The sequence below is a fragment of the Euprymna scolopes genome, chromosome 46 (genome assembly GCF_053919585.1).
Source record: "Euprymna scolopes isolate OS-2025 chromosome 46, ASM5391958v1, whole genome shotgun sequence".
In the NCBI taxonomy this organism is placed as follows: Eukaryota; Metazoa; Mollusca; class Cephalopoda; order Sepiida; family Sepiolidae; genus Euprymna; species Euprymna scolopes.
In genome coordinates this window covers 182,460,776-182,481,272 of record NC_136527.1, presented here as the reverse complement: position 1 = coordinate 182,481,272, position 20,497 = coordinate 182,460,776, and the positions used below count along the sequence as shown (strand labels likewise).

General features: G+C 33.0%; 1 pseudogene; it reads right to left on the bottom strand.

Annotated features, from left to right (window-relative positions):
- Window positions 1–20,160: 20,160 nt before the first annotated feature.
- LOC145271817 (U2 spliceosomal RNA) lies at window positions 20,161–20,294 on the bottom strand (annotated as a pseudogene).
- Between the last annotated feature and the right edge of the window lie 203 nt (window positions 20,295–20,497).

Here is a 20,497-nt window from a genome sequence, read left to right as displayed (position 1 = left end):
TCATATTCCCAGATGTTCGACGACCTATTTGGTTGCATCTCTCCACAGATCTTCTAATGTAAATATCTACATATTTAGTTTGGTGGGCAGTGTAATGACCATCGGCTGGAAGGATCTTGCATCCAGACATTAAGCGGCTTTCAACAGAATTTTCATTTGCCGGTTTTTTGTAGACCAGCCATTTTCTTAAATCCATTTGCAAGTAAGCCTTGGTCTTGTACAACTATAATTAATCGTTCTTCATCAAATGGAAATTTGTCACTTTTAAGCCATTGTAGTGAAGCCTCTTTGTCAATGTAGTTTTGGTTCAGTTCTTCCATGGATATGTCTGCTCTCTTATGTTGTTGCCATCTTTCTAGTCTAGTCTTCCGTTCCCTTTTTGTATACTCCTCTCTCTTCTTTCGGGCGATTAGTGTTGCTGGAGTGACATATTCTTCTAGTGTGTTATCCAGTGTTTTACTACTGAAATTTTCGTCCAGCTTTGTAGTTGCAGTCTGCTGAGGAAGATATGTAGTGTGATGTTCATTCACCATTTTTATTTTTGGGCCAGAAGAAAATTTGATATATTGGCCTATGCTTACAATTGAAGCAAGGTATGCGTGGTTAATTTCATTAAGACCTAAACATCTTGTCTCCATGGTAATTACAGCCTGTCCATGCACTGATGTTCTTAAATGACTTTATGAAGGGCCAGCATTTTTCGAATTTTTACGTCAAGGTTATTGATGCAGTTCTGTGGCTAATTGATTATATCAAATCCATAAGAGTCAACAGGTATTGCCAATTGACTGATAGCAGTAATTTTGTTTTTCGGTGATAGTTCTGATGAGAGAATTTTTAAAAGTCGCTTGCAGTATTCTCCCTGCACTTTGTCTCTTATCTTTCCATGTTCAAGTCTCTAATTCTCTTCTACTTCCAGGTATTTATAGACAGCATCCTCTTCAAGGTCTTCAATAGAGCCATTGTCAAGATTAAGATTTTCTGATGCTGTCTTTCTTCCTTCCTTTATGGTGCACTTAGCGCATTTGTCGAATCCAAACTCCATGCAGATGTCATCTGTATAATTTTTAACGATGTCGATCAGAGAGACGAGTTGTTTCTCGGATTCCGCATAGAGTTTCAAGTCGTCCATAAAGAGTAGATGGTTTATTCTTTTATTTTCCTCCTTCTTTCTGCCCATGCTGAGATTGTATTCAACATTGGATCGTTTAAGTAGCTTACTTAGTGGATCCATTGTGAGGCAGAAAAGGAGCGGTGAGAGGTTGTCTCCCTGGAATATTCCTCACTTGATCTTTATGTTTGGGGTCTGTATCCTTCCTTCCGTGTGCTGTAATGTAATTGATGTGAACCATTTGTTTTTGAAGGAATTATGTAATATCAGTGTGCACATTGTACAGCTCCAAACAGCGAAGTATCCAGAAATGAGATATACTGCCAAAGGCCTTTTTGTAATTAATCCAGGCCAGTGACAGATTACTTTGTCTTCTTCTGCAGTCTTCTAATATTATTTTGTTTACGAGGAGTTGGTCTTTTGTGCCAAGGTGTTTCCTCGTACACTCCCTCTGCTCACTCCCAAGGTAATCACAAGCAATCAGATGGTCATATGTTGCATCAGCGATTATCCCTCTTAGGAGCTTGTAGGTTGTTATGAGGCAGGAGATTAGTCTATATTTGCTAGCCATGTGGGTGTCCTCATTTTAGGGAATAAGTGATGTACTGCCTACAGTAAGCAACACAGGCGGCTCTTCATCTCCATTGATGATTCTATTGACATAGTGATGATGATGTGCGCTCAGTTTTTTCAAGCAGAAATTTTGGTATTTCGTCTATTCCTGGGGTCTCAAAATTACTGCATTGAGCTATCTTACTGCAGAAAGCTTCCTTGGTAATTTTTAGAGCTGGCATCTTTTCTTCCCCACACACTTCACAACAATTTAGCTTTTCCCAGTGATAGTTGTCGTATGTGTAACTGGTGTTGATTTATAAGCACAAGATTATCCATACACTTCACAAGAATGTTGTCTGTTCTCCAGTGTGAGTTCTCATATGTCTCACTAAATTGTATTTTTCCGTAAAAGAGTATCCACACACTTCACAAGAATGTGGCCTTTCCCCAGTGTGAGTTCTCATATGTCTCACTAAATTTGATTTATCAGAACAAGAATATCCACACACTTCACAAGAATGTGGCTTTTCCCCAGTATGAGTTCTTATATGTATCATTAATGTTGATTTTTCAATAACAGAATATCCACAAACTTCACAAGAATATGGCTTTTCCCCAGTGTGAGTTCTCATATGTTTCAATAAATTTGATTTTTCAGAACAAGAATATTCACATACTTCACAAGAATATGGCTTTTCCCCAGTGTGAGTTCTCATATGTATCACTAAATGAGATTTTTGAGAACAAGAATATCCACACACCTCACAAGAATATGGCTTTTCCCCAGTGTGAGTTCTCATATGTCTCACTAATGTGGATTTATCAGTAAAAGAATATCCACACACTTTACAAGAATGTGGCTTTTCCCTAGTGTGAGTTCTCATATGCTTCAGTAAATATGATTTTTTAAAACAAGAATATCCACACACTTCGCAATAATATGGCTTTTTCCTTGTGTGTGTATTCATATTTAAATAAAATTGCTCCTGGACCAAGATTATCACTAGCAAATTCTAAACAATATGAGATTTTATCCAGACTTTTTAGTTATAATCTGGATTTTCTGATGCAAGTCATATTTTATGCTAAAGAAATTTCAATTGTGTTTAACTTTTCATTTATTTGATAAAAGATATTTTTTAGTGTAAAAGTTAAAATATTCTCTTTTGTAAATTAGCAGATTTTTCTGAAATGTTACATTCGATATCTAATGATTTATAAAAACATTAAACAAAAAATTCACAAATTTAAATTTGGTAAACAATCCAGATAAAATAACCCTTCACACATGTATGTATAATAATGTTGTGTGCAGGCGTTTTTGTTGTCTGCTACATACGGAAATAATTATCTATAGCATAATTGTATATAGAATAATAATAATACTTATGTATAGAATATTGTATATAGAATAATAATAATACTAATAATTATGTATAGAATATTGTTTAAAGATAACGATGGTCACTTTATATTCATTAAAAACATTCAAGCAGGAACATCTGCAAATAAAAATAAATGAAATTTAATATTATTATATCATTTTTTATTTTAATCGTGCCAACAAAACAAGAAACATAACTTTATAAAACATTTAAAAATCACAGAAATAAACACTTAATTCACATTCATATTGTTTTAATGTTAAATACTATTCATAGTATTGTGTAATAGATAAATGAATTATGCAATTAATAAAGTAAAATAAACAATAATAGATTAAGAATTTTAGGTATAATAAGCATACAACTACCATCGTTGCTACTGAACAAAAGACGTCAAATAACAGATCTTCACATGCGGACTGTTTCCAGGAGATTTAGTGTAACACCTGGGTCGGTCACACGCCAGCTGATCGTGTTATAATATTGTTTAAATGTTAATATGTAAGGAATTATTCAATAAATCGAAATAAACAATAATATAGTAAGAATTTGTAGGAACAATAATACTATTGTTAATAATAAACTAATATATTCCTACTAATATACATGCAACTAGCATAGTTGCTACTGAAATTAATAAAAATATATTGCTAACCATAGAAATATAATAAACAATAATACAATAAAAGTGAATTTAAATACTCAGTAAATTAAAGTTAAAAATACAAATCAATATATAATCTAGTTACTTAGCAATGGATACTAATATGGTCTTTTAAAATAGCTTTCGTTTTAAGTCATATGTGTGGAAATATAGCCACTTATTTATAATGTGTTTGATATTAAACTGGATATTTTCATAACATGACATATTTGTTAATACTAATAATAGCGAATTTAATACAACAGAATTGGGTTTTTATATTTTTTACTTTTATGTTTAGAAATCAACAGTTTTTCATTCAACGAATTATTTCACCGAACGTTTAATATTCATAATAATTTAATGCAACAGAATTGTTTTTTTTATATTTTTCACTTTTATGTTTAGAAATAAACAGTTTTTCATTCAACGAATTATTTCACCGAACGTTTAATATTCATAATAATTTAATGCAACAGAATTGTTTTTTTTATATTTTTCACTTTTATGTTTAGAAATCAACAGTTTTTCATTCAACGAATTATTTCACCGAACGTTTAATATTCATAATAAATAAATGCAACAGAATTGGGTTTTTATATTTTTCACTTTTATGTTTAGAAATCAACAGTTTTTCATTCAACGAATTATTTCATCGAACGTTTAATATTCATAATAATTTAATGCAACAGAATTGGGTTTTTATATTTTTTACTTTTATGTTTAGAAATCAACAGTTTTTCATTCAACGAATTATTTCATTGAACGTTTAATATTCATAATAATTTAATACAACAGAATTGGGTTTTTATATTTTTTACTTTTATGTTTAGAAATCAACAGTTTTTCATTCAACGAATTATTTCATTGAACGTTTAATATTCATAATAATTTAATGCAACAGAATTGGGTTTTTATATTTTTTACTTTTATGTTTAGAAATCAACAGTTTTTCATTCAACGAATTATTTCATTGAACGTTTAATATTCATAATAATTTAATGCAACAGAATTGGGTTCTTTTTTTACTTTTATTTTAAGAAATCCAAGTTTCTTCATTCATAACGAGGTCCCTGAACAGAGAATTGATGAAGATCAAGAAGTCAAACAAGTTAATCTTTGTTTTTGTATCTTGTCAATATTTAATGTGCATTAACTGTCAGCCGTGTTTTGTGTAGACAGAGCGGCAAGCACTGCTGATTGTAGTGAATTTGTCCTTACAACCAGCTTGTTAACTACTTTAAATTATGTCTCCCTTTACTGTGGATGTTTTGATGGTTGTTACACCTAATGTTTTATCTGCTGCAATCAATTTTGAATGTCGTTTATATGGTGTTGAGATGATATTAAGTAATAAAATTAACAGTGGATAAGTAAATTCCATATTTAAAATATATGATAATTAAATGAACGCTGAGTATTCATATTGTCATTAAATATCATCTTTACTGTTTGTATAGCAAACTTTACCCGGACATTAAATTGTATTATGTAAATAAGAACTCTATGTGTTTCAATTGAATTACAAATTTAAAACCTTTTTAAAAGTTATGTTTTACAGAATAGTAAAAAATTGTGCAAATTGCAAAGACGTTTTAAACTGATATTTTGTTTTATATTACAGACCATACGTCGGTTGCAATAAAATTAGCTATTGTGCAGATTGGCGAGGATTTGTTTTTATTTTTCAGCTACCACTATCCATTTTGTATGTAGTTTATGATGTTCAGGCTATAAACATCATAAAATTAGTTTGGAGTTTTTAAGAGCTCTTTTACAGAATAATAAAGAAAAAATTGATATAATTGTTACATATAAAATACCAGACGTCGTTAACAATAAAATTAGCTATTGTGCAGATTGGCGAGGATTTGTTTTTATTTTTCAGCTACCACTATCCATTTTGTATGTAGTTCATGATGTTCAGGCTATAAACATCATAAAATTAGTTTGGAGTTTTTAAGAGCTCTTTTACAGAATAATAAAGAAAAAATTGATATAATTGTTACATATAAAATACCAGACGTCGTTAACAATAAAATTAGCTATTGTGCAGATTGGCGAGGATTTGTTTTTATTTTTCAGCTACCACTATCCATTTTGTATGTAGTTTATGATGTTCAGGCTATAAACATCATAAAATTAGTTTGGAGTTTTTAAGAGCTCTTTTACAGAATAATAAAGAAAAAATTGATATAATTGTTACATATAAAATACCAGACGTCGTTAACAATAAAGTTAGCTAATGTGCAGCTTGACAAAGTCTAGTTCTCATTTTCAGCTGCCAATATCCATTTTGCATATTGTTTATGATGTTCACACCAGGTGGTATGATGTCATAAAATTGTAATGGTGTAAGAGTTGTTATAAAATAAGCCAATGGTATCTTTGATAATTTGTATTATGTGTAAGGAGTGTGTAACAACTCACCTGCCAAATCGATTGACCCTTAAAAAGTTTATGTGTTGTATCAATACTAATTCATCTTCACATAATAATCAGACAATATATATATATATATTGTGCCCTTTACTTCATTGTTTGATGAGCATTGGATTAGATAGGCTTACCTAACATTTCTGAGCTGGCACTATCCATTTTGTGTGTGGTTTATAAAGTGCAGAATTAAGAAGTATAAAGTTATTCAATTAGAACTAGAGCACAAATTATTTATAGGAGAGACTTTATAGAATTTTATGATCTCCACAGAATATGTTCTTACAAAATGCTGAAAGATGTTGGATTTAAATTTACGACCCCAGTTTTTAAGAGTTTGTAACAGTTTCTTTTTTTTAAGTTGCTTTTACACAATAATTAATATATTTTTTCAAGTTTAAGAAAAGTTTTAAATTATATTTTTATGAGTCAATGAAAATTTTACGTTTGAAATGTTATATACCCACATTTCACTTATGTTTTTTTTACAAAGGAATCACCATTTATCAAGGCCTAGATGCCACTCGAGGATAAGGGTCCATAAGCATACAGTTGTCAATGGAACACTGTCGTCATAATTGGTAGTGAAAATTTCGTATATTGGATTACTTAAGGGAAACGGCTCATTAAGAACTTGTTTAGGTTGGACTTGAAAATGACCATATTATAGTCAGCTGGAAAGCAGCCAAATGGAAGAGTTCCACAGGTGTGCATTCTAAGAAAGAAACTTTGTTCATGGAATCTATGTTTATGTTTAGGCACAGATAAAGTGTGGTGGAAATTATTGATAATTTTTTTCAGCTAGACAAGTGTTTCTCATGAAAGTTTGGCGAGGGGCACTATAGACTGGAGCTCAGACGAGCACTTGCCATGAAAATAATGATAAAGCAGAGAGGGGCTGTGAGAATTAGTTTGCAGGGAAGAGAAAATGGCATCACCCACTAGACTATGAAGTCTACTTTTAATTCTGTTAAGACAAGGAACATGTGTTGGAATAGATACATTGAGATCATTGCCAAGACTGCTGCAAAGAACATGGGCTCTCTCTACCCTGCTAGAAAGTTACCTACACTTGAAAATATCCTATACCTCTACAAAGCTACCATTCGCCCATGTATGGAGTATTGTTGTGACATTTGGGTTGGTGCATCTGCTACTAGTCTATCGCTCCTGGGCAGGGTTCAAAAGAGAGTCACCAACCTGATTGAACCTGAAATATTGTATCCCTCTGCTTGTTTTACAAGTATTTTAATGGTGGATGATCTGATGAACTACAAGCTATTGTACCCCCTTAATGAAAATCCCCCGACAAACCTGACAAGCAGCAAAGTCCCACCCCTACACAGTAGATATCCTTAGATGTATGAAAGCCTTCTACTCTAATTGTTTCTTTCCCAGAACTGATAGACTTAAAAATTATCTTCTGGCTTCCTGCTTCCCCAACTGTACTGACATGCAGAAGTTCAAGTGTAAGGTGAACCGACATCTTGCTGCCAAACTCCCACGTAGTACCCCTACAGCTTATGTCCCTGATAGTAGCCCCCTACATCAAAGTGGCAATGTGTCTTGTTTGGGGTGAAAATGTAATAAAAAATTTCTTTTTTAATGGCAAACGCATAGTTTTCCACTCAAAATGGCTGCCGACTGTGAAGTCCACTTGCACGTTTTGTTTAAAATCTTAATTTACTTTACTTATGCAGAGAGTGATCCACACACACACACACACACACACATACATACAGATATATATATATATATATATATATATATATATATATATATATATATATATATATATATATATATATATAAATAGGCGGTGGTAGTGCACTTACTGATCCGGGCTATTTTTTAAAATCATATTTCCAAGTTTAATTAAAGTTTTATGACATGTTTTTTTTATTATTCAATTGTAAGGTTAAATATACAAAACACCCTCGCCTCCCCATACAGATATATATATATATATATATATATATATGTATATATATATATATATATATATATATATATATGTATATATATATATATATATATATATATATATATATATATATATATATATATATATATATTAAATAGGCGGTGCTAGTGCACTTACTGATCCGGGCTATTTTTTAAATCATATTTCCAAGTTTAATTAAAGTTTTATATGTGTTTTTTTATTCAATTGTAAGGTTAAAGTATAGAATAGGTACAAAACGCACTCGCCTCCCCATGTTAAGGATGGCTTTTAAAATAATAACGTTATTATCTCAGCACGGATCAATAAGTGCACTTGTAAACAATTAAATACTGAAAAAAGCAGTTAACATTAGAACTTTCGAATAAATCACGTAAATTTTACTTAAATATACACATTTTGGTGCTAATGCAGAGAGTGATCCGCGCTATTTTTTAAATCGTATTTCCAACTTTAATTAAAGTTTTATGATATGTTTGTTATTCAATTGTAAGGTTAAAGTACAGAATATACCCCCCTCCATATGTTAAGAATAGCTTTTTATAATGTTATAATTTCAGCACGGATCACTCTCTGCATGAGTACCCACATTTTTATTGACGAAATAAATATTTTCATTGGATTGCCATAAAATTAAACCTTTTTATGTTTAATATGATTTTAAAAATCAATATGGGGGGGGGGAGATTGCAAAAAAAGTTTCAGATTATTTAAAAGTTATTGAATGGGATTTTATTAAAGCGTAAAAAAATAACTTACCTTTCATATTGTAAACTTATTTTAATATTTTAATTTTACTTAAATAAACACATTTCAGTCAATGTCAAGTTTCTTTCCAACTCCTCAAAAAACTTTAAAATGACAACTTTAATAGGTTTTCGGTTATGCTGAAAACGAATATCACATTTAAATTTGGGGAAGATAAGTAGTTTTCATAATATGAAGAAATTACTTTTTCAATAAGTGGGGGATCACTTTCCTATATAAAAGTAACGTAAAATGAGTACCCACTTTCTGGTCACTAAGTAATTTCTTCAGATCATACAGCAATTTTTAAGTGTTATATTCGTTTTCAGCCCCCCCCCCCGAAAACCGGCGTTGGTTTTTACTAAGAGATTCGTTCATTTTTTTTTTTTTTTTTTTTTCATTTTAAAATTTGTTTTATATGACCAAATTATTAGGTGACCAGAAGACGGGTGCTTTTTTTACGCTAAATTTATATAAGACAGTGATTCATTATCCAATACTTTAAAAAAAAGTAATTTCTTCATATCATGAAAACTACTTATCTGCCCCAAATTTACATGTGATATTCGTTTTCAGCACCATTGAAAACCTAGACAAGTCGTCAGTTTAAAGGTTTTTGAGGAGTTGGAAATAAACTTGACATTGACCCACATGGTCACATATATATTTTCGAAGTGACTATTCGCAGCCGGCTGCGGCTATTCTAAAATGCTATTCGCAGCCGGCCGGCGGCGAAACCGGAAGTTGTCGAGTCGACGGTATTGATCTCAAAATTATACAAAAAAAAAACTTTACCAGAAATTTATATTCACTTTATTGAAAAGAGCATAAAATTTCACATTGAACCTGAAAATTACGTAAAAATTGAACTAATAGAAAAATTTAGATCGATTTTTAAAGTTAAAAAAGTTTTTAAAAAAGTGAACTCGTAAAAATCAATGTATTTGTATACGTAAAAAAATGGCTGCTTGTAACATCGGAGAAACGCGCTTAGACATTTTGTAAACATTGTTTTTAAAAAATAAAAAATAATACTTCTATTATGTTTTAAACGACTGTAATAGTTTATTTTGGAAGTATATTTCATAAGGAAAATAAACAACCCACTTTAAAAACAGAAATTACGAGTTTTATATATTTTATTCGCAGTTTTTTGTTGGGGGGTGTAAAAAACTCCGCCTAAAATTCTGATACACCTAGCGGGCGGGCAACGAAGCCTGTAAAATGGCGACAGGTAGAGCCAGTCTCCAGGGGTTAATACCATCTAAACGGTAAATTTGCTGTGGGGTTGATTATCAGATTCGTTGTCAGCGACCCGAAAACCTGTGTAAGAAGGCAGGACTAAAGTGATCGGTGTTATGAAAGAATGGTAATATCGCGGTTCAAAAATATCAGTAAATACGCTAATTTTATTAAAAATAAACTTTGCCAAAAAACACAAATTATTTACTAAAAACAAAAATATTTCGCAACTGAGCAAGTGATAAGCCACGCCCATGCCGTTCTCTGTATGAGTACCCCAAATTCTCCGCTGTGTTAGTAATGAAAAACTAAAACAAATAATTAAAATGAAAAGACATGTTAAATTCTCCGCTCAAAATAAAAAATGGGATTCGCCACTGTGTTGGTAATTAAAAATTAAAACAACTTATTTTTTACTTGTAAACTGGTTTATTAATTGTAGAAAACAAAAATAAACGGGAGAAAAAAGCAGCTCAAAATGAAAGAAATTGTTAAATTCTGTTACAAAAGAAAACAAATTATTTTTACAATTCTAGCCAAGAATTTACTTAAGATTTGTCTGACGTCACTTCCGGTCAGCTCATGCGACCGGCTGCGAATAGCATTTTAGAATAGCCGCAGCCGGCTGCGAATATCAACGGCCTATATTTTATACACGAAACCAATATTTTTATTGGATTGCAATAAAAAATAAACTTATTTTAATATTTAAGATTATTTTAACGTTGTTGAATAATATTGTTGTAAAGTGAAAAAAAAAATAAACTTACCTTCCATTCGAGGAATTTTATACGAAAAATAAAACGTTTTTCTTTTGTGTCAAACGACGCAGAAAATTTGTTTGTTAGGATTTCTTAATATAATCTTTAGTAAATTGTTACAAATTTTGTTTAGTGTGTCCAATTCATTAAGCAATTAAATATATGAAAATATAAAAGAATCCACATTAAAAGACAAAAAAAAAACACGATTTAAACGTGAAATTATTATAAGAAGAAAAAAATCAACTGCTTCATAATAGGCACCGCCAAAAATGGCCGCAAAATCAAGTTGTTGTTGTTTTTTAAAACGAAATTACGTTTATTAAAATCCATTATTTCTGAGTAACTTTTTTTTTCCAGAAAGATAAAACCCTGAATTTTATCATATAGAAAACAGAATAATGTAAAACTTTTTCTACTATTTTTAATTCAATTTTAAATGTTAAATTTTCCCAAAAAGTTAACAATTGACATTTTTTGTCTTGCACAAAAAACGTACTTAAATATTTAAAAAAAAGGGTTTTTGAAATAATTAATTAATTTATTTATTGTCTAACTAAGATTTAGGATGATTTTCTAAGAGAATATGCAAAAATATTATAATATAAGTACCTGAATTTAAAATAATTCCACTTATTCATATAGGTAACCAGATATTCGCGTTGACGTAGAGTTCAGATCGACTCTGTTTACGTTTTCGTCTGATACAAAGCAAACTATGGAAGACCAAATAGGCCAAAAAAAACTTATTTTTCAGTGACGAAAATTTCAATGTATTATTAAGCTGAGGCTGGCCAGTACCAGATGGGTGACCATTTGTATGCGTTTGGTTTTTAATGTGTATGTGTGTGGGGGCCAGACTCCCCAAAATGGGGGGGGGGCAATTTAAAGCAGAATAAAAAAAAATTATTTCAGCGCGTTTGGTCCACCATAGTCAAAGGCGGCAAACGTTTTCAAACGGGATCGAAAAAAAAGATGCTATTTTTAACACAAAGGGCACAATATTTATCGAATTTTTTTTTTTGGTATCGATTATTCAAAGCATGCCCTGTTTAATAATGGTCATGCATTATTCGGCTCGCTAAAAAAAATTGTTAATTTATTTATCAAAAATTTTACAATAGCTTTTTTCGTATAAATATTAAAAAAATTTTTTTTTGTTTTGCTTAACTTAAATTAATTATTTTACTTAACATATTCACCGAATTTCACACTTCAAAACTCAAAAGCGGGATAATTAAACACAATCGAAGTTCTGATATTCAGACGTCAAAATAAGGTATGCAAACAATTTTTTTTTTTTTTTTTTTTTTTGAATCTATAATTCTGTCCCTTACAACACAATATGTTGATTTCAGTCTCAGATGATTATTTTAAGCATATTTGTTCCCACTTCAAAACAAGGGGGGGTTTTGTAAGCAAAAAAATATATATATATAAATATCGTTTATGAAAAATAAGTACACTGTTATAAAGTTCATTCTTCTCCTAATAATCGCTGAAAATTTCGTATTGATCGGATAATTACCTGATTTTTGGTAGATTTTTAAAAAGACGGTCCGTCAAAAAGTACTGACCTGCCCCCCCAGTTTTGGCGGTGCCTACTTCATAACAAAGAACTTATGTTCATCGTAAAACGGTGTAATCATTATTTTGTTCCTCGTGTAAAAGATTGAACATTTCATTATTACTTGGGTTAGTCGAACTACTGTTTATATCCAAGATGAGAACAGTAATCCAAATAATCCAAATATAAAAAAATGCAAAACTGAATATTTCACATAAACAATTAAAAAAGGAAGGAATTGAACAAATTGCGAAGTCAATCAAATAACAAAAACTAGATTTGAACCAACAAGAAACAAAACAATAATCACATGATTACATTATGAAAATTGCGACTTATTTTTATCAGATTCGATTCCGTTAACTTTACGATGACCTTAACTTATAATTCCATTAAACCTGATGTTTTACATGCAATCAACGACTAACGATGAAAGTGTAGTAACTGTTTCTAGTTTGTTTGCGCATTTCAGCCATGTGTCGCGTTGTCGCTATTCTGGCTTTCCTTGCCATGTTTTGCGCCATCCCATGTATTATCTCCTCCTTTGATAAAGACGTAGTGCAATGTTGTAACAGAGGTATCCTTTTCACAGAGAAGTAACGCAATGTTGTAAAATGTCCCCACTCGCAGATGGGAATATGGGAAAAAATAGAACAGAACACAAATCGATACTGAACAACATTCTTGTAATTTGCTTGCACGGGTTTACACATAGATTCGAAAAAGTTCTCAAAAAACAAATATATAACAAATAAATCTTATAAAAAACAAGATAAGTTACTTTTCTACCAAACTGGATATATTTTTCGTGTTTTTATTCAATGTAACATGTTTATTCAGCTCGAAAAACATACATTGTTTACCGATATTGGAAAATTCAAAATGGCGCTCGACTCTCTCTCTCTTTAACACGGTAATTTCGGGTAAAAGGTGTTATAAATAATAAACTAGACAAAATACTATTAAAAATCCACCGAATATATGTCAACCTATGTCACGGTAATATATATTGAGCGAGTTTTTAACAGTATTTTGTCTTGTTTTATATTTATAGCACTTTTCCCAAACTTACCGTGTTAAAGAGAGAGTCGGGCACCATTTTGAATTTCTCAATAAATCACATCGGCAAACACAATATGTTTTGCGAGCTGAATAAACATGTTACATTAAATAAAAACACTGAAAACATATCCAGTTATGTAGAAAAGGAACTTATCTTGACTTTGATAAAATTTATTTGTTATATATTTGTTTTTTGACAACTTTTTCGAATCTATGTGTACAGTAATACAAACCCGCTTGCACCCTACTATATATATATATATATATATATATATATATATATATATATATATATATATATATATATATATATATATATATATATGAAATAAAATAAAATGGAGGTCGAAGGACCTGGATACTCAACGTTTCGCCCGATTTATGCGGGCTTCTTCAAGAGGGATGGTCATTGACGAGAGAGTCGGAGGCTATATATAATGATGGGGGAGAGCAGCGTGTTTTCCTCATGTAAATTAGATGTCATATGTGAATGATCACCGTGCCCCAAAAAGATGGCAGCCCACGTAGAACGGTCGACCTCCATAATTTAAATGCAATGAAAAGACGAGAAACACACCACACACCCTCCCCATTCAATCTTGTCAATACGATACCTCCAGGAAAAAAGAAAACTATTCTGGATGCCTGGAACGGATATCACAGTGTTCCTCTGGCTGTAAAGGCACGGGATGCCACCACTTTCATAACAGAATGGGGCAGATACAGGTATTTGCGAGCCCCCCCCAAGGTTTCCAAGCGTCCAATGATGGTTACACAAAGAGATTCGACACAATTACAGAAGGGTTCCCTCGTGTTGCTCGCTGTGTGGACGACTCTATCTTGTGGGATGATGATATGGCACTATCCTTTTGGCATACCGTTAGATACATCATACTATGTGCTGAAAATGGAATAGTATTTAACCCAGAAAAATTCCAATTCGCAAAAGACAATGTAGAGTTTGCTGGCTTCGACATCAGCTTAACAGGGTACAAACCATCTCAAAAATTACTTGAGGGCATCAGAAACTTCCCATCACCGACAAACATTAGAGGAGTTAGATCTTTCTTTGATTTGATTAACCAAGTTTCATATGCGTTTGCCCAAGCACCCATCATGTCACCCTTCAGAGAACTACTGAAACATAACAGCAGGTTTTACTGGGACGATACATTGGAACAACTCTTCCAGCAATCCAAGGAAACAATCCTAGAAAACATCCGGGATGGCGTTCGAACATTCAAAATAAATCGCCCAACATATCTGACTACAGACTGGAGTCGAACAGGAATAGGATTTACCCTACTCCAAAATCCTTGTGCATGCCCGTCCACAATGGACCACCGTTGTGGGCCAGGACATTGGAAAGTTGTATATGCTGGCTCCCGATTCACTAGACCTGCTAAGAACCGGTATGCACCAATTGAAGGGGAAGCTTTAGCTATAAGGTTTGGATTGGAAAGCTGCAAAATGTTTGTTTTAGGCTGTCCCCACCTGATACTTGCTATTGATCACAAACCCCTTGTTCCGATAGTCAATGATCGTAGCTTGGACGAAATAAAAAAATCCTAGGATTTTAGATATCAGAGAGCAGACCCTGATGTACCAGTTCAGGGCCATATCAATACCAGGCGACGCCAATGGTGGAGCAAATGCCATGCTCCGTATCCCTACACATACCACCAAGGTCGCAGCAGCGGAACTGGATAGCATAGAAGAAGCGTTGCAAGCTGGAATAGAATTCCGATACAACCAAGAAACATCTCCTATCAAGATGGTGCGCATACAGCAAGAAGCCGCGATGGATCACCAATACATGAACCTCGTGGAAACAATAGAACAAGGATTCCCTGAACACAAGGATCTTTTACAGCCAAATATTAAAAATTTTGGAATATGCGAAACGACCTATACACAGTTCAGTCTCTAGTATTCAAGGAAGGCCGCATATTAATTCCAAAAAACCTACGTCGCGAACTCATCGACCAACTCCATGTTGGCCACCAGGGGGTCAACAGTATGAGAAGCAACGCCAGACAACGTTTTTTTTTCTGGCCTGGTATGGGAGCACAATTGCAGGAAAAGCGCAATCAGTGCAAGCACTGTAACGAAATTGCCCCATCAAACCATAAAGAACCTGCAATGGAGCCTGTCCACCCAGAATACCCTTTCCAGTCGACAGTAAAAGATATTTTCAACATGGCGGGACGGAAATATATGATGTATGCTGACAGATATTCAGGTTGGACAGAGGTATCTTCAATGCAACAAGACGCCAGGATCTCCACAGTATGCAACATTTTACGCAGGTATTTTGTGAATTATGGTGTGCCGGAGGAAATTGCTTGTGACAGTGGGCCCCCATACAACTCTGATGAGTGGAGGACATTTCTCAAAACATGGGGCATATCCCTCCGAGTCTCGTCGGCATATTATCTACAAAGCAATGGCAGAGCTGAGGCAGCTGTCAAGCATATGAAGAGGATATTAACAACAAATGTTAGCCCAAATGGTTCACTGGATACGGATGAAGTGGCAAAAGCACTGCTACTCCATCGCAACACACCACCACCTGACATAGGTGCGTCACCATCAGAACTTCTATTCGCTCGTCCCCTGAATGACCACTTACCAAACCCCACAAAATTTCGCCGTGAATGGTTGGAACTCGCCAACATGCGCGAGAGGGCCATTAATCAGCGTTTCCTCAACAACATGAAACACACTGAAAACAGGCAACAACTCAACCCAATAAGAATTGGGGAACATGTGTCAATTCAAAACCAACATGGACACAAACTACTGCGCTGGGATAACACTATCACGATTGTTGAAACTCTCCCCCACAGACAATACCGTGTATTAGTTGATAACAGCAGAAGAACCACACTCCGAAACCGCCGTTACCTTCGCAAAATAAGCACGGATAGCCGCAACCTGGCTCATGATGACACCCTACCAGATGACCTACCAAACAGAATCAGGATCCATTCCCCACAGTCACCTACAAACTCAAACCCAGTACGCCCAGACAGCCAACAACACCCTCAAATACAAATAGCACCAACCCCACCTTCCACACCAGGTACTAAAATAAAGAATGAACCCCTGAAAATGACAGATACAGGGCAGAATGAAAGATCTGAAGCTAGGTCTAGACCTATCCGTAACAGACGATTACCGTCTAGATTTAAGGCCTTCCAGCTTGGATGATAATAATAATAATAGTGGTAATAATAATGATAATAATAATAAAAAAAATACTTTAAATAAAAAATAAATAAATAAATAAAAATAACATGTAAACATAACATTGAGTTATGTACCCTTATCCGAATTCTCCAGGAAGGAGAGAGAAAAAGGGACTGTCATGGCGGACCCAATAAAGGTACACATGTACGTCGCTTATCGAGGCTAACTACTGTGTCTTGTTGTCTTTCCCGTATGAGTGAAGTCCTTCCCTCCTAATTATACAGTTGGTATGAAAACAATTCATCCTGTATTTTGATTGTTCTTTTTAAGTTACACTCCAGACAGTAATATTTCATTAAATAAAGAGCTTTTATATTGCAGGAAGAGAGAAGATTCGGCTGTTATTGTTAAGAAGTATTATCTCACTATTATGGCGATGAGGGTTGTGTCACCTTTTATGAGACATGTTTGCTTCCAATCGACAAATTGATGAAAAACCGATTCAATTGCTATGAAATGATGCCAGTTATTCATCCAGGAATTTATAGGTATTTTATGCATCGATTTTTTTTGTATTTTATTCTATGCATCGATTTTTATACTGTAAATCGTAACGTAAATTGTAAATGTGAACCGTATCATCAACCGTTGTCATTTCATACAATTATAAATTATACATCGATTTTTTATACTGAAAATCAATCCAACGATATAATCAACATTTTATTGTTATCTTATACATTCCAAACGAGATATTTTAAAGTTTCTAGGGAGTAATCCCTCGCTGTTATGTTGTGTTGCCTTTTATGAGCCATACTTGTGTCGCTTGCATCCCTGCTTGAACTTTCCAACTTCCTTATGTTATTTTCATGCTTGTCTTTTGTCTATATCGATTTCTGTCTTTTTGGTTGGTAATTCCCTCTTAAAAATAAAATTGACACTCATGAAAATAGACGAAATAAAAATTATTTGGTAAAAATGCCTCCCAGGCCACACAAAAAATATTAACGTTATACAAAAATGCAAAATAAAAAAAAAAAATAATATATTTTGTAAATCCTTACAATCGAACTCAGTGTAGACCCCCCCTTAATTTTTTTACCATTACGTTTGAACAATTATTAAAAAATATAAAGGAATTCTTAATAGTAAATAGCTACCCTGTTGTTCTTGGCCTTCGGACCGGGATCAAATTGTAGTATCTGTTCTGCAGATGCTGCACTTTAGATAATTTGTCTCAGTCAATGGAGGGGAAACCGTCTATACTGGGGCAATTACCATTTTTGGACCCAACTAGAGTACCCTTTTGCCTTTTTTTCGGGGAGCTGGTTTAACCCCACATAAAAACGACCTTGTGTCACATTTTGGTTTGGGGGAAAGCAAATAAATATTAATAGTAAATAGCTAGGATCCCAGTCAATGGGACAATTACTATTTTTGGACCCATAAATTATTATGGGTCCAAAAAAAAATAAATAATAATAATAATAATAATGTAAATAGGATTTTAAAAATTGGGGATCACTTTTCTATATAAATTTAACGTAAAATGAATACCCCATTTAGCAGTCACCGAGACACTGAATAGATTACATTTTTTAATTAGTGTGGTTGACATGGGTGACTTATATCGGTTTTTGCTTAATGGTTATTTAAAAACGTATCGGCTATACTCCCCCTCGAAATAGAAAGAAAACAAAATGTGACACGAGCATTCTCTCCTCTTTTCCTATGCCATAAAATTTAGACACTACGAACGATTACATGTCTTGTTGATCACTAACTGGCCACGAAGTGGATGCGCATTTTACATTAAATATATATTGTTAAATGATCACACACTCTAAAATTTTAATTATTTATTTTTTATCAATTATTTCTTTGCAGATATTTTTAGTCTGTTGAAATATAACAAAAAATAAAGTAGATTTTGAATTCGTAGATGATAAACTATGCTGTGTAGATTGTAAAAAATTACCGATTTTTTTCAACATTAAGTTTCTGTTCATTGATTTTATGTAAACTTTATAAAACCATTAGCCCCTATTCTAAAATCTTAATAATTGGATAAAATATCAAAAATAAAACATTATCCTCCAGATACTTATAGACAGAAAAAGAATTGTATAAAATGTTCAAACAATTAAATATCGAAAACCAGTTTTTGACCAACTTTGAATTAAATGTTTTTTATGGTAAATTATTTAGTTCATGGTAAACATTATTTTCTCAGAAATCACCAAATTATTACTTAAGTAAACAAATTTTGACAGAAATCCAAATGTCAGATGAACATTGTACTTAAAATAAATACATTTGAAGTAAAAACAAATATCGAACTGAATATAGAATGGATTTTTTTAAATGTAAAATTCATAAATTTTATTCACATTTATTATAAAACACGATGGAATTAATATATTTTTTTTAAATCTAAAATTCATAAATTTTATTCACATCTTCTATATATATAAAAGGCAAAAATCGGTGTGTATGTATGTATGTATGTATGTATGTATGTTTGTTTGTAACGCTAAAACTTTTGAAAGACGGAACCAGAGTTGACAAATTTGGTATCATATTGCACCTTGATCACCCGGATGACAAATATCGAAATTTCACGTCAAACGGACCAGTAGAAAGGGGTCAACTGATCGTTTTTCTCCTAGGGGGGCCCCCAAAAAAACCTGTCATTTTAACGTTATTCAATACGTGTCACGTGACGTGACGTCAGCTCAAACTTTTGACAGACACAACCAAAGTTGACAAATTATGTATCATATTGAACCTTGATCACCCGCATGACAAATATCGAAATTCCACACCAAACGGACCATTAAAAGGGGGTGAACTGATCATTTCTCTCCTAGGGGGGCCCCCAAAAAAACCTGTCATTTTAATGTTAATATTACATAATCCAAAAACGCTTAGTCATGTCACGTGACGTGACGTCAACATCCAGTAATGGCGAACAAATGTAAACAAACACTTTGTTTTACCGATACTTTTGTAATTTCTCTTCTGCTTTGTTCTAGAGATTATTAAACTCCATGACAATGTCTCCAACGTATTTAACTGGTTAAAAATAGTATTTATACAAGAGTTTTAACGAAAAATATCAGGAAAAAATGTACAGGAATAAAAAAAAATTCAGCTTTCAAAATATTCGTCGATAAAAAAACCGATCTTTATATTTACGCTAGCCATTTTGTATATTACCACGTGACCTGCTATCTCTTAAACTGGAGGGGGGGATCCACTTGAATCCAACAAAACCAGTAATTTTTTTTTTCTATTATATATACATCATTTTCTATAAAATTAAGTGTAGACTTTATAATTAAAACAAAAAATGTTATTCATACTAAAAAAAAAAAACGCTTAGTCATGTCACGTGACGTGACGTCAACATCCACTAATGGCGAACAATTGTACCTATTTACTATGCCTCCCCACGGGACAGAGTTAGACACCAGGGTCGTTTTTTAACGTGGAGAAAAGGTACAAAAATAAAAATTGTCTCAGTCGTGGAGGATTTCTCCTCCACCGAAAGAGAACAAGAAATAGAAGTGCAGCATCTGAAGAACAGATACTACACTTTGATCTTGACCAAAAGGCCAAGAATGCGAACAATTGTAAATAACAACTTTTTTCACAAAACCAACACCGTCTTTCTTTTTTTTCTCTCTCTTTCTCTCTCTCACCCACTTACTCTTCCCTCTCTCTCACCCTCTTTCTCTTGACGTCACACCACTGTTAAACTGTGGGGGGGGGGAACACATTCCCAGGCATTATCTCCTATAGATGCACATTTTATTAGAAATTCAGCTTTC